Genomic DNA, 12,862 nt, shown 5'->3' on the forward strand with positions numbered 1-12,862 from the left:
ATGAAGGTGCAAGTGTATTTTCACCCAAAACATGCCTTGTTTACTAGGAAAATGCATGAAACTACCCTAAAATAGTAAAGAAAAGGTCAGTGAAACTGGCCTAGATGCCCTGGCATCACATGACCTCAAGCCCGTGGCTAGGGGATGGTTGGAGTTTATCCAACGCTCAATCATTCCCACTAGCAACCGGTCTGAAGTTACTATAGACCGGGCTATCATGATTCATAGCATCATGATTGGAGAGGAAGTAGAAGTTCATGAGGTTATAGCCCAAGAACTTTATAAGGTGGCGGACAAGTCCTCTGTCTTGGCAAGGTTAGCCTTCCCTCATCTCATTTGTCACCTCTGTTATTCAGTTGGAATTGACATAGAGGGAGACATCCTCATTGATGAGGACATGCCCATCACTAAGAAAAGGATGGAGCAAACAAGAGATCCCACTCATCATGAAATCCCTGAGATACCTCAAGGGATGCACTTTCCTCCACAAAACTATTGGGAGCAAATCAACACCTCCCTAGGAGAATTGAGTTCCAACATGGGACAACTAAGGGTGGAGCACCAAGAACATTCCATTCTCCTCCATGAAATTAGAGAAGATCAAAGAATCATGAGAGAAGAGAAACAAAGGCAAGGAAGAGACATTGAGGAGCTCAAGCACTCCATAAGATCTTCAAGAGGAAGAACAAGCCGCCATCACTAAGGTGGACCTGTTCTTTAATCTCCTTGTTCTTTATTTTTTTGTTTTTCGAAAAATCATGCTTATGTTTATCTATGTTTGTGTCTTATGATCATTAGTGTCTTAGTGTCTATGCCTTAAAGTTATGAATGTCCTTTGAATCTATCACCTTTCTTAAATGAAAAATGTTCTTAATTGAAAAAGAGAAGAATTGCATGAATTTTGAATTTTATAACAGATTAATTATTTTGATGTGGTTTTGACTTCTGAATGTATGCTTAAACAATGCATAAGTCTTTTGAATTTGTTGTTCATAAATGTTGGCTCTTGAAAGAATGATGAAAAAGGAGACATGTTACTGAGGATCTGAAAAATCATAAAAATGATTCTTGAAGCAAGAAAAAGCAGTGAATACAAAAAAAAAGAAAAAAACAATGAAGTTGTGATCCAAGGCAAAAAGAGTGTGCTTAAGAACTGTTCCGGGGGTTACCTGAAACGTGTAGCTCGGTCGTCTGGAGATGCCCGAGGTGGGGGTTCAGGGACCCGAGCTTGATATGCAGAGTGGTTGGTGGTTGTACCTGCAATGACACTCCGATGCTTAAGTTAGCATGGGTCCAAGCAGATAATGTGTAGAATCAGAGTATGAGTTATACCTGGGTGCTCCAGTGTATTTATAATGGTGAGAAGTGACCTTCTTAGATAAGATAAGTTAGTTATCTTATCTTATCTTTATCTTATCTTTGGGTGAGGTCAGCTTATCTTCAACGGAACCGCCTTTATCTTTCTGGGCTTTGGCTGCCTTTAGATTGGGCTGCGTTCCTTCGTTTTGGGCCTGCTTTGGGCTCCTTTGGCGAGTTGGCCGAGCTCTTTGAGAAGAGGTCGGGCATTTAGCCGAGCTCTTTGAGAAGAGGTCGGGCATTTAGCCGAGCTCTTTGAGAAGAGGTCGGGCATTTAGCCGAGCTCTTTGAGAAGAGGTCGGGCATTTAGCCGAGCTCTTTGAGAAGAGGTCGGGCATTTGGCCTGAAGAGGTCGGTCGGCTTGTCGCTAAACATCCCGGGTCGGACAGCTTGACCCAGGGTATGAACAGTGCCCCTGCTTGAGTTCGATCTTTCCATGAGATCGTGCTTTTTAGAGTTTGGATCTCTTTGGAAGTAGTGCTCAAGTATCTGTCTTGCTTGTTTCTTCATTGATTTGCAATCTTTTGCAGATTTTCTAGAGGTTTGGTACTTCACAGTCCAACCTCTTTTGAGTGGTAGCGTGGGTTTTCTACCCTTGCCTTCTGGATCACGCCTTGCTTTAAGTTTGTGTTGACAACCCTCTGCTTTGGCGAAGTTGTCCTTGCGGCTTAATATCCGGACTTTTAGTGATTTGTCCAATGACTTTTTTAGTGTTCTTTATGTAGAACCTTTTTTAGTCTCGGGTGACGTTCGTAGCCCTATTTGAGATTGTGCCTTCTTTGAGTGGAGTTGTATCCCTTTTAGCTAAGCACTTTTGAGCCTTAAGGTTTAACCTTTTGGCTTGTTCTTTTTTGAGATTGTACTTGCGCCTCTTCTTAGCTGACGTCGACCTGTACGACTTTGCCCCTGCTTGAGTTCGATCTTTCTGTGAGATCGTGCTCTCTTTGGGGGAAGTCGTACTCAAGCATCCTGACTTTGGTTGATCTTGAGTAGTTTTATCTTGTGCGAGTTTGGCATTGCCTTTTTTTGTTGAGAGGTCTTTTCAGCCTTCTTCCGATTTGTTTGTCTTCACTGTTCGGGCTTTTTAGTCATAATCCAACAACTTTTTAGGTATAGTTCCTGATGGGAAACCTTTTATAGTCTGTTTGGATGACTTTTTAGCGCCGTTTGATTTGTGCTTTTGCCTTTTAAGTAGTGTCTTTTTCAAGACTTCGTACCTTTTAGCAAAGCATTCCTGGCATTCCTCTGGCCGTTGCGAGATGTCTTTGTCCCCTTTGTGGATCTTTGTAGAGTGTCGGTATTTTGTTGTCCGACCTCTTTGGATCACTGCTGGTTTTGTCCACTTTCTGCTTGGTTGAGGTGGTCCTTGGGGCTAACTTGTCCGACGACTTTTTAGTGTTCTTTGGTAGAACCTTTTTAGTTGGTCTGAACAATTTTGATAGCCTTGTCATGGAGCCGTGGCTTTTTGGGCAAAGCTATGTCCCTTTTAGCGCACGCTTTTCGTTGGTCCAATTTCTCGTGTCGACGAGCTGTAGCTTTCGTTGGTCCGACTTCTTCTTGTTGTTCCAAGCTGTAGCTTTGGGCCGACTTTTTCATGTCGGTCGCTTCTAAGTTATTTCTAGTAATCCTCTTTATTGGACCTCTGTCAGGTCTCTTTCAGGGATTACTTTTTATAACTTTTTGTTTATGGGATGACTTCTTTACGTCAGTCCCTTCTCCAAGTTATTTTTGTAATCCTCTTTCTTGGACCTTTGTCAGATCTCTTTCAGGGATTACTTTTATAACTTGTCCGTTGTAGGAGACCGACTTCTTTATGTCGATCTCTTCTAAGTTATTTCGTAACCCTCTTTCTTGGACCTTTGTCAGGTCTCTTTCAGGGATTACTTCTATAACTTTATTATTGTAGGAGACCGACTTCGTCATGTCGATCTCTTCTAAGTTATTTCATAATCCTCTTTCTTGGACCTTTGTCAGGTCTCTTTCAGGGATTACTTCTATAACTTTATTATTGTAGGAGACCGACTTCGTCATGTCGATCTCTTCTAAGTTATTTCATAATCCTCTTTCTTGGACCTTTGCCAGGTCTCTTTCCAGGGATTTGCTGATAACTTGGGTTGACTTGGTCCGACTTCTCAACGTCGGCCAGTCTTTAAGTTACTATTTTAGCAATCCGTAAGACCTCGTCAGGTTCTTTTTTTTTGGATCACTTTCGATAACTTCTTACATTATTCTGTGTTCATCTTTGCCGATTTTGTCGTGATCGGGCGATGATTTTGGTGTTTCACCTTGCCGACCTGCCGTAGTCGGGCGTCTTGGTAGGAAACTTTTTAGGGAATCTGCAATCTTTTAAACAATAATATAAATAAGAGTGTGTACATGTTAGTACTTTACCTTTCTAGGTCGGGCAATTTTTTTGGATCTCGGCCTGGCGCCTTTTTTAGATTGCAGGCATGCCATGACCTTGGTAGCTCTTGCCCTTCAAGTTCGGGCAGTCTGTAGCAACCTTTCCCCAGTTCTTCTAAACAACTTGGTATGGTCCTTTCCAGTTGGGTGCTAGCTTTTCTTCTCCAGGTTGAGTTGTTCCGATATCATTTCGGATTAGGATAAGGTTGTTGTTGGCAAAGCTTCGCTGTACTGTCTTCTGATTGTATCTTGAGGCCATTCGACGTTTTTAACGCCTCTTCCTTGATCGGAGCTCTCTCTCGGACTTTTGGAAGTAGGTCGAGTTCTTTCCTTTGGATTTGGGAGTTGACCCCTTCATTGTAGAAGATCATTCTTGGGAGATCCTTCTTCGATCTCTACTGGGATCATTGCCTCCATTTCGTAAATCAATCGGAAGGGTGATTCCCCCGTGGTGAAGTGTGGAGTTGTCCGATATGCCCATAGGACTTGTGGGAGCTCTTCAGCCCAAGCTCCCTTTGTGTCCTTTAGTCTCCGTTTTAACCTAGCTAGTATGACTTTGTTGGCAGCTTCTGCTTGTCCATTGGCTTGTGGGTGTTCTACGGATGTTAATTGGTGCTTTATTTTCAAGTTAGCCACTTTTTTCTTGAAACCTGTGTCCGTGAATTGAGTGTCATTGTTTGTGGTGATGGAGTAAGAAACCCCAAACCTTGTAATAATGTTCTTGTAGAAGAATTTCTGACTTCTTTGAGCAGTGGCATTAGCTAGGGGCTCTGCCTCAATCCATTTTGTGAAGTAATCCACCCCTAAAATGAGGAACTTGACTTGTCCCGATCCTTGGAAAAATAGTCCAAGGAGGTCGAGTCCCCTCTTTGCGAACGGCCAAGGTGATGTTACACTGATGAGCTCCTCTGGTGGGGCAATGTGGAAGTTGGCATGCTTTTTGATGTAATGCTTTGACTTTGTATTTGGGTTTTTGCTCTGTTGTTGCCTCCAAAGGGTGCCCTTGGACTTTTGTGTGAGTCCTGGGGTTTCCCTTTTACTGCCACGTCTGTCACTTTATGTTTTACTGTTATTGTCCGAGTTGTTTCCTTATTTGCCCGAGTTGTTTGGTAGTACTTCCATAGTCGACCTATGTCTTTGAGATGTCTACTAAGATCCCGGACAGCGTGTCTGATTAGCTGGATTTCATAGTTTAAATGCGTGTTACTGTAGCTGACCCTGAGTACATCCCTTATACCGCCTTCGAGACCGATTTGTTGTGGTCTTGTAATGTAGCTCGGATGAGGCTTCTGTTATTGCCCCTTGGTTGGCTAGTTTTGAAAATGCATCAGCTCGGGCATTCTGCTCTCAAGGTATGTGTCGGACCTCATATCCCCGAATTGTCCGAGCTGTTGGTGCTGGCTGGTTTTGAAAATGTATAAGCTCGGGCATTCTATGTGTCGGACTTCATTTTCCCCGATTTGTCCGAGCTATTTTCTGTTTTTGTCCAGAGTCCCCCGAATTGTCCGAGATGTTCTCTGGTTTTGTCCAAGGTCTCCCGAATTATCCGAGCTGTCCTTTGTAGGATTCTTCCAGCTAAGTTTGTTTCCTGCAGGATGCCCTTTATTGGCTGGTTGGTTGGAACTCTGATAGTGTGAGCTTGAAAGTATGGGTGGAGTCGTCGAGAGGTGAGTATGAGGGTGTAGGCGAACTTTTTCTATCTGTTGATAGGTTAGTTCAGTCCCTTGTAAAGCTTTGCTGATGAAGTAGACGGGTTATTTCCCACTTTCGTCTTCTCTGACTAGTGCTGAGGCTATTGCCTGACTTCCCACGGTGAGGTATAATGAGTTCTTCACTTTCCTGTGGTCTGGAAAGGATGGGTGGTTGCCCCAAGAATTTTGAAATCTCGGAAGGCTTGTTCGTACTCCGTTGTCCTTTTCAACTCGTCTGACCTCCTTGGTGTGAGGTGGACGTTCAACTCGTCCGACCTCTTTGGGGTGAGGTAGATGTTTAACTCATCCGACCTCTTGGTTGTGAGGTGGACCTTCAACTTGTCCGACCTTCTTTGGTGTGAGGTGGACCTTCAATTCGCCCGACATCTTCGGTGTGAGATGGACCTTCAACTTGTCCGACCTCTTTGGTGTGAGGTGGACCTTAACTCGCCCGACCTCTTCCGTGTGAGGTGGACCTTCAACTCGTCCGACCTCTTTGGTGTGAGGTGGACCTTCAACTCGCCCGACCTCTTTGGTGTGAGGTGGACCTTCAACTTGTCCGACCTCTTTGGTGTGAGGTGGACCTTAACTCGCCCGACCTCTTCCGTGGTGGGTTAGGAGAATTCGGTTTTTTAGCTTTCTCCTAGTCGAGAGTTCTCTTCCATGTTGATGTATTTCTGTTCCCGTTCCTGTACCTCGTTCAGAGATGTTGGGTGCTTCTTGGATATTGAGTGGCTGAGAGGTCCTTCTCTTAGGTCATTGATGAGTCCCATGATGGCCGCTTTTGTTGGAAGACTTTGTATGTCAAGGCATGCGTTGTTGAATCTTTCCATGTAGCTGTGAAGGCTTTTCTGATCTCCTTTTTTAATTCCCAGCAAGCTTGAAGTGTGTTTGGCTTTATCCTTCTGGATGGAGAACCTGGCGAGGAATCTTCTTAACAAGGTCGTCAAACTTGTGATGGATCTTGGAGACAAACTGTCGAAGCACCATATTGCTGTCTTCGTTAGAGTAGTCGGGAATACTTTGCATCGAATGGCGTCCGATGTGTCGGTGAGGTACATTCTTCTGAAATTACTGAGATGATGGCTTGGATCCAATGTGCCGCCGTACGGGATCATGTCGGGAGCCTTGAAGTCCTTTGGGACTTTAGCTTTCATGATATCTTTGGTGAATGGGTCTTGATCTTTGTAGGGGCTGTCTTCGTGACCGGATCGAGTTGTTTTGGCCTTGAGATCTGCTTCGAGTTTTAGGAGCTTGTCCTTTAACTCGTGGCATCACCTAACTTCCCTTCGTAGGTCTCTCTCAGCTTCTTGTTGATGTTCCACCTTTTTTTTCGAGTTGCTTTAAGCGATTTTGAAGTGCCTCCACAGCCTCCTCTTTTGGCGAATTCTCGCCTTTGGTGGGCTGAAGAGTATCTTTTTGGTGTAGTATCCGCGTCTTTGTGCGGTGTTCTATCCTCTAGATCTGAATCATGGTCGTTGTCATGGTTGTCCGCCATGGTGATGGGATGACTTCCAGGGTCCCCGGCAACGGCGCCAATGTTCCGGGGGTTACCTGAAACGTGTAGCTCGGTCGTCTGGAGATGCCCGAGGTGGGGGTTCAGGGACCCGAGCTTGATATGCAGAGTGGTTGGTGGTTGTACCTGCAATGACACTCCGATGCTTAAGTTAGCATGGGTCCAAGCAGATAATGTGTAGAATCAGAGTATGAGTTATACCTGGGTGCTCCAGTGTATTTATAATGGTGAGAAGTGACCTTCTTAGATAAGATAAGTTAGTTATCTTATCTTATCTTTATCTTATCTTTGGGTGAGGTCAGCTTATCTTCAACGGAACCGCCTTTATCTTTCTGGGCTTTGGCTGCCTTTAGATTGGGCTGCGTTCCTTCGTTTTGGGCCTGCTTTGGGCTCCTTTGGCGAGTTGGCCGAGCTCTTTGAGAAGAGGTCGGGCATTTAGCCGAGCTCTTTGAGAAGAGGTCGGGCATTTAGCCGAGCTCTTTGAGAAGAGGTCGGGCATTTAGCCGAGCTCTTTGAGAAGAGGTCGGGCATTTAGCCGAGCTCTTTGAGAAGAGGTCGGGCATTTGGCCTGAAGAGGTCGGTCGGCTTGTCGCTAAACATCCCGGGTCGGACAGCTTGACCCAGGGTATGAACAAGAACCATGGACACCTCTAATTGGGGACTCTAGCAAAGCTGAGTCACAATCTGAAAAGGTTCACCCAATTATGTGTCTGTGGCATGTATGTATCCGGTGGTAATACTGGAAGACAGAATGCTTTGGGCCACAGCCAAGACTCATAAAGTAGCTGTGTTCAAGAATCATCATACTTAACTAAGAGAATCAATAACACTATCTGGATTCTAAGTTCCCATAGAAGCCAATCATTCTGAATTTCAAAGGATAGAGTGAGGTGCCAAAACTGTTGAGAGGCAAAAAGCTAAAAGCCCCGCTCATCTAATTAATACTGATCTTCATAGATGTTTTTGGAATTCATTGCATATTCTCTTCTTTTTATCTTATTTGATTTTTAGTTGCTTGGGGACAACCAACAATTTAAGTTTGGTGTTGTGATGAGCGGATAATTTATACGCTTTTTGGCATTGTTTTCAGTATGTTTTTAGTATGCTTTAGTTAGTTTTTATTATATTTTTATTAGTTTTTTGTTAAAATTCACTTTTCTGGACTTTACTATGAGTTTGTGTGTTTTTCTATGATTTCAGGTATTTTCTGGCTGAAATTGAGGGACCTGAGCAAAAATCTGATTCAGAGGCTGAAAAGGACTGCAGATGCTGTTGGATTCTGACCTCCCTACACTCGAAGTAAATTTTCTAGAGCTACAGAAACCCAATTGGCGCGCTCTCAATTGCGTTGGAAAGTGGACATCCTGGGCTTTCCAGTAATATATAATAGTCAATACTTTGCCCGAGATTTAATGGCCCAAACCGGCGTTCCAAATCAGCTCAAGACTGCCCGGCGTTAAACGCCGGAACTGGCACAAGAATGGGAGTTAAACGCCCAAACTGGCACAAAAGCTGGCGTTTAACTCCAAGAAAAGTCTCTACACATAGAAGCTTCAATGCTCAGCCCAAGCACACACCAAGTGGGCCCGGAAGTGGATTTTTATGTAATTTACTCATCTTTGTAAACCCTAAGCTACTAGTTCTCTACAAATAGGACCTTTTGCTATTGTATTTTCATCTTGAGATCTTTGAATCTTCTGATCACGTTTTGGGGGCTGGCCTCACAGCCATGCCTAGACCTTGTTCTTATGTATTTTCAACGGTGGAGTTTGTACACACCATAGATTAAGGTGTGGAGCTCTGCTGTACCTCGAGTATTAATGCAATTACTATTGTTCTTCTATTCAATTCAGCTTATTCTTGTTCTAAGATATTCATTCGCACCCAAGAACATGATGAATGTGATGATTATGTGACGCTCATCATCATTCTCACTTATGAACGCGTGCCTGACAACCACTCCCGTTCTACAAGCAAACAAGGCTTGAATGTTTATCTCTTGGATTCCTTAATCAGAATCTTCGTGATATAACCTAGAATTGATGGCGGCATTCAAGAGAATCCGGAAGGTCTAAACCTTGTCTGTGGTATTCTGAGTAGGATTCAAGGATTGAATGACTGTGACGAGCTTCAAACACGCGATTGTGGGGCGTTAGTGACAGACGCAAAAGAATCAATGGATTCTATTCCGACATGATCGAGAACCGACAGCTAAATAGCCATGCTGTGACAGAGCGCGTTGAACATTTTCACTGAGAGGACGGGACTGTAGCCATTGACAATGGTGATGCCCAATATACAGCTTGCCATGGAAAGGAGTAAGAAGGATTGGATGAAGACAGTAGGAAAGCAGAGAGACGAAAGGGACAAAGCATCTCCATACGCTTATCTGAAATTCTCACCAATAAATTACATAAGTATCTCTAACTTTATTTTATGCTTTATTCATAAATCATCCATAACCATTTGAATCTGCCTGACTGAGATTTACAAGATGACCATAGCTTGCTTCATACCAACAATCTCTGTAGGATCGACCCTTACTCGCGTAAGGTTTATTACTTGGACGACCCAGTGCACTTGCTGGTTAGTTGTGCGAAGTTGTGATAAAGAGTTGAGATTGCAATTGAGCGTACCATGTTGATGGCGCTATTGATGATCACAATTTCGTGCACCAGCTCTCCTTATGCTTCAGTGCCATCTCCTCAGCCAAATTCGCATAAGGCACCGCAGCAGTAGCCCAAGTCTTCTCGCCCTCCAACTCTTTTTCTAACTTTGCCACCTTCACTTCAAGCTCCTCCTTCAACCCCTTGATCCTATCACACTCAAACGTGGCCTTATCCATGAAAGCCTTTGTTTCATGCAATGAAATATCTTGAGCAGTCCGGAATAAGGCCGCCCCCATATGCGCCATCTTAATGCTACTTCGGGTAATGAAATCCAAATGGCGAAGGATGGATACATCATTCAAAGGCATGACACCATAAGGAGCAATTTGCTAATCAACAAACCCAACAACATCAAAGTCAGGGGCATCCAAGTTAAAAGGCTCAATAGTCCTCCGTCTTTTTGAGAAGGGCCAAAGCAGGAGAGGAAGTAGTAGCAAAGGTATGGGGAGGATAAACCAAATGGACTTGAGGAGTTGGAATCATCCTCCTCGGCCCGGCAAAGCTCAAGATCGGCTTCTTAGGAGGAACTTGAGAAGATCCCTCCCCTGCAGCCTTAGCCGAGATGTTCTGGGCAGCGGTCGCCTTCCTCGCCTTTTTGAAGGCCTTCAAGGAGTCATTGTTTTTAACCATCTCTGAAAAAATACAGACCAAGTTATAAATCGAAAAAGAAAGGACTAAAACTCAATGAAATAAACAAGCACAACAGATACAAAGGAAGTCGGCCACTACCCAGCTCAGCCCAGGGATGGGAGCGATCCGCGAGGAATTTCTTTGTATCGAGATGAGGAGGTTGTCCCCAAATATTTTCCAACACATTCACAAAAGCCTGCTGATGAGCGGATAATTTATACACTTTTTGGCATTGTTTTTAGTATGTTTTTAGTATGATTTAGTTAGTTTTTAGTATATTTTTATTAGTTTTTAGTTAAAATTCACTTTCCTGGACTTTACTATGAGTTTGTGTGTTTTTCTATGATTTCAGGTATTTTCTGGCTGAAATTGAGGGATCTGAGCAAAAATCTGATTTAGAGGCTGAAAAGGACTGCAGATGCTGTTGGATTCTGACCTCCCTGCACTCGAAGTGGATTTTCTGGAGCTACAGAAGCCCAATTGGCGCGATCTCAACGGCGTTGGAAAGTAGACATTCTGGGCTTTCCAGCAATGTATAATAGTCCATACTTTGTCCGAGGTTTGATGGCCCAAACCGGCGTTGCAAATCAGCCTCAGAATTTCCAGCGTTTAACGCTGGAACTGGCACAAAAATTGGAGTTAAACGCCCAAACTGGCATGAAAGCTGGCGTTTAACTCCAGAAAAGGTCTCTACACATGAAAGCTTCAAAGCTCAGCCCAAGCACAGACTAAGTGGACCCAGAAGTGGATTTTTACGTCATTTACTCATTCCTGTATACCCTAGGTTACTAGTTCACTATTAATAGGATCTTTTGACATTGTATCTGTACCTCATGACACTTTACACGTTTCTTTGTGTACTTCTTACAGCATGAGTCTCTAAACCCCATTGTTGGGGGTGAGGAGCTCTGCTGTGTCTTGATGGATTAATGCAATTACTACTGTTTCTTATTCAATCATGCTTGCTTCCGTTCTAAGATATCACTTGCTCTTAACCCGGATGAATGTGATGACCCGTGACACTCATCATATTCTCAACTATGAACGCGTGCCTGACAACCACCTCCGTTCTACTTTAGATTGAGTAGATATCTCTTGGATTCTTTAATCAGAATCTTCGTGGTATAAGCTAGAATTGATGGCGGCATTCAAGAGAATCCGGAAGGTCTAAACCTTGTCTGTGGTATTCTGAGTAGGATTCAATGATTGAATGACTGTGACGAACTTCAAACTCCTGAGGGCGGGGCGTTAGTGACAGACGCAAAAGAATCATTGGATTCTATTCCGGCCTGATTGAGAACCGACAGATGGATAGCCGTGCCGTGACAGGGTGCGTTGAACATTTCCACTGAGAGGATGGGAGGTAGCCATTGACAACGGTGAAACCCTACATACAGCTTGCCATGGAAGGAGCCTTGCGTGTTTGATGAAGAAGATAGTAGGAAAGCAGAGATTCAGAAGATGGAGCATCTCCAAAACCTCAACCTATTCTCCATTACTGCATAACAAGTACTTATTTCATGTTCTTTTGCTTTTCACAATCAACCCTGATAATTTCTGACATCCTGACTAAGATTTACAAGATAACCATAGCTTGCTTCAAGCCAACAATCTCCGTGGGATCGATCCTTACTCACGTAAGGTATTACTTGGACGACCCAGTGCACTTGCTGGTTAGTTGTGCGGGGTTGCAAAAGTGTGATTGCAATTTCGTGCACCAAGTTTTTGGCGCCGTTGCTGGGGATTGTTCGAGTTTGGACAACTGACGGCTTATCTTGTTGCTTAGATTAGGACTGTTTTATTTTTGTTGGTTTAGAGTCTTTTAGTTGAGTCTAGTTTCATATTTTAAGTTTGGTGTCAATTGCATGCTTTTGTTTTTCTTCTAATTTTAGAATTTGCATGTCTTTAGTCCCTTTTGATCCGTAAAAATTCTAAGTTTGGTGTCCTCTTTGTGTTTTTCCGTTAAAATTTTCGAAAAATTGTGTTTGATTTTCTAAAAATTTTAAGTTTGGTGTCATTTTGTGTTTTTCTCTTTCTTCATTTCAAAAATCAAATCTTTTTCATAAAATTTTTCTCAATCATATCTTTCTAATTGCTAATCTCAAAATCTTTTCAATTAACTAATTGATTCAGTTTTCAATTTGCTTTAATCTTATTTTCTTTTAATTTTTGAATTTTTATTTTATTTTTCTTTTGTTTTATTTTATTTTATCTTTTTCGAATAATTCAAAAAAAAAAAACAAAATTTATCTATTTGCAATCCATATCATTTCCCTTTATCCATTATGGACCTAAGTGGGATTGATCAGTCCAGAAGGACTCTGGGGTCATATGCCAACCCCATTACAGCTGCATATGGGAGTAGCATCTGTACACCTCCCATCAAAGCAAGTAGCTTTGAGCTAAATCCTCAACTCATTATCATAGTACAGCAAAATTGCCAGTATTCCGGCCTTCCACAGGAAGAACCTACTGAGTTTCTGGCACAGTTCTTACAAATTGCTGACACAGTACATGATAAAGAGGTGGATCAGGATGTCTACAGACTATTACTGTTTCCATTTGCTGTAAAAGATCAAGCTAAAAGGTGGTTGAAT

This window comes from Arachis stenosperma, chromosome 6, assembly GCF_014773155.1.
Source record: "Arachis stenosperma cultivar V10309 chromosome 6, arast.V10309.gnm1.PFL2, whole genome shotgun sequence".
NCBI classification, from domain to species: Eukaryota; Viridiplantae; Streptophyta; class Magnoliopsida; order Fabales; family Fabaceae; genus Arachis; species Arachis stenosperma.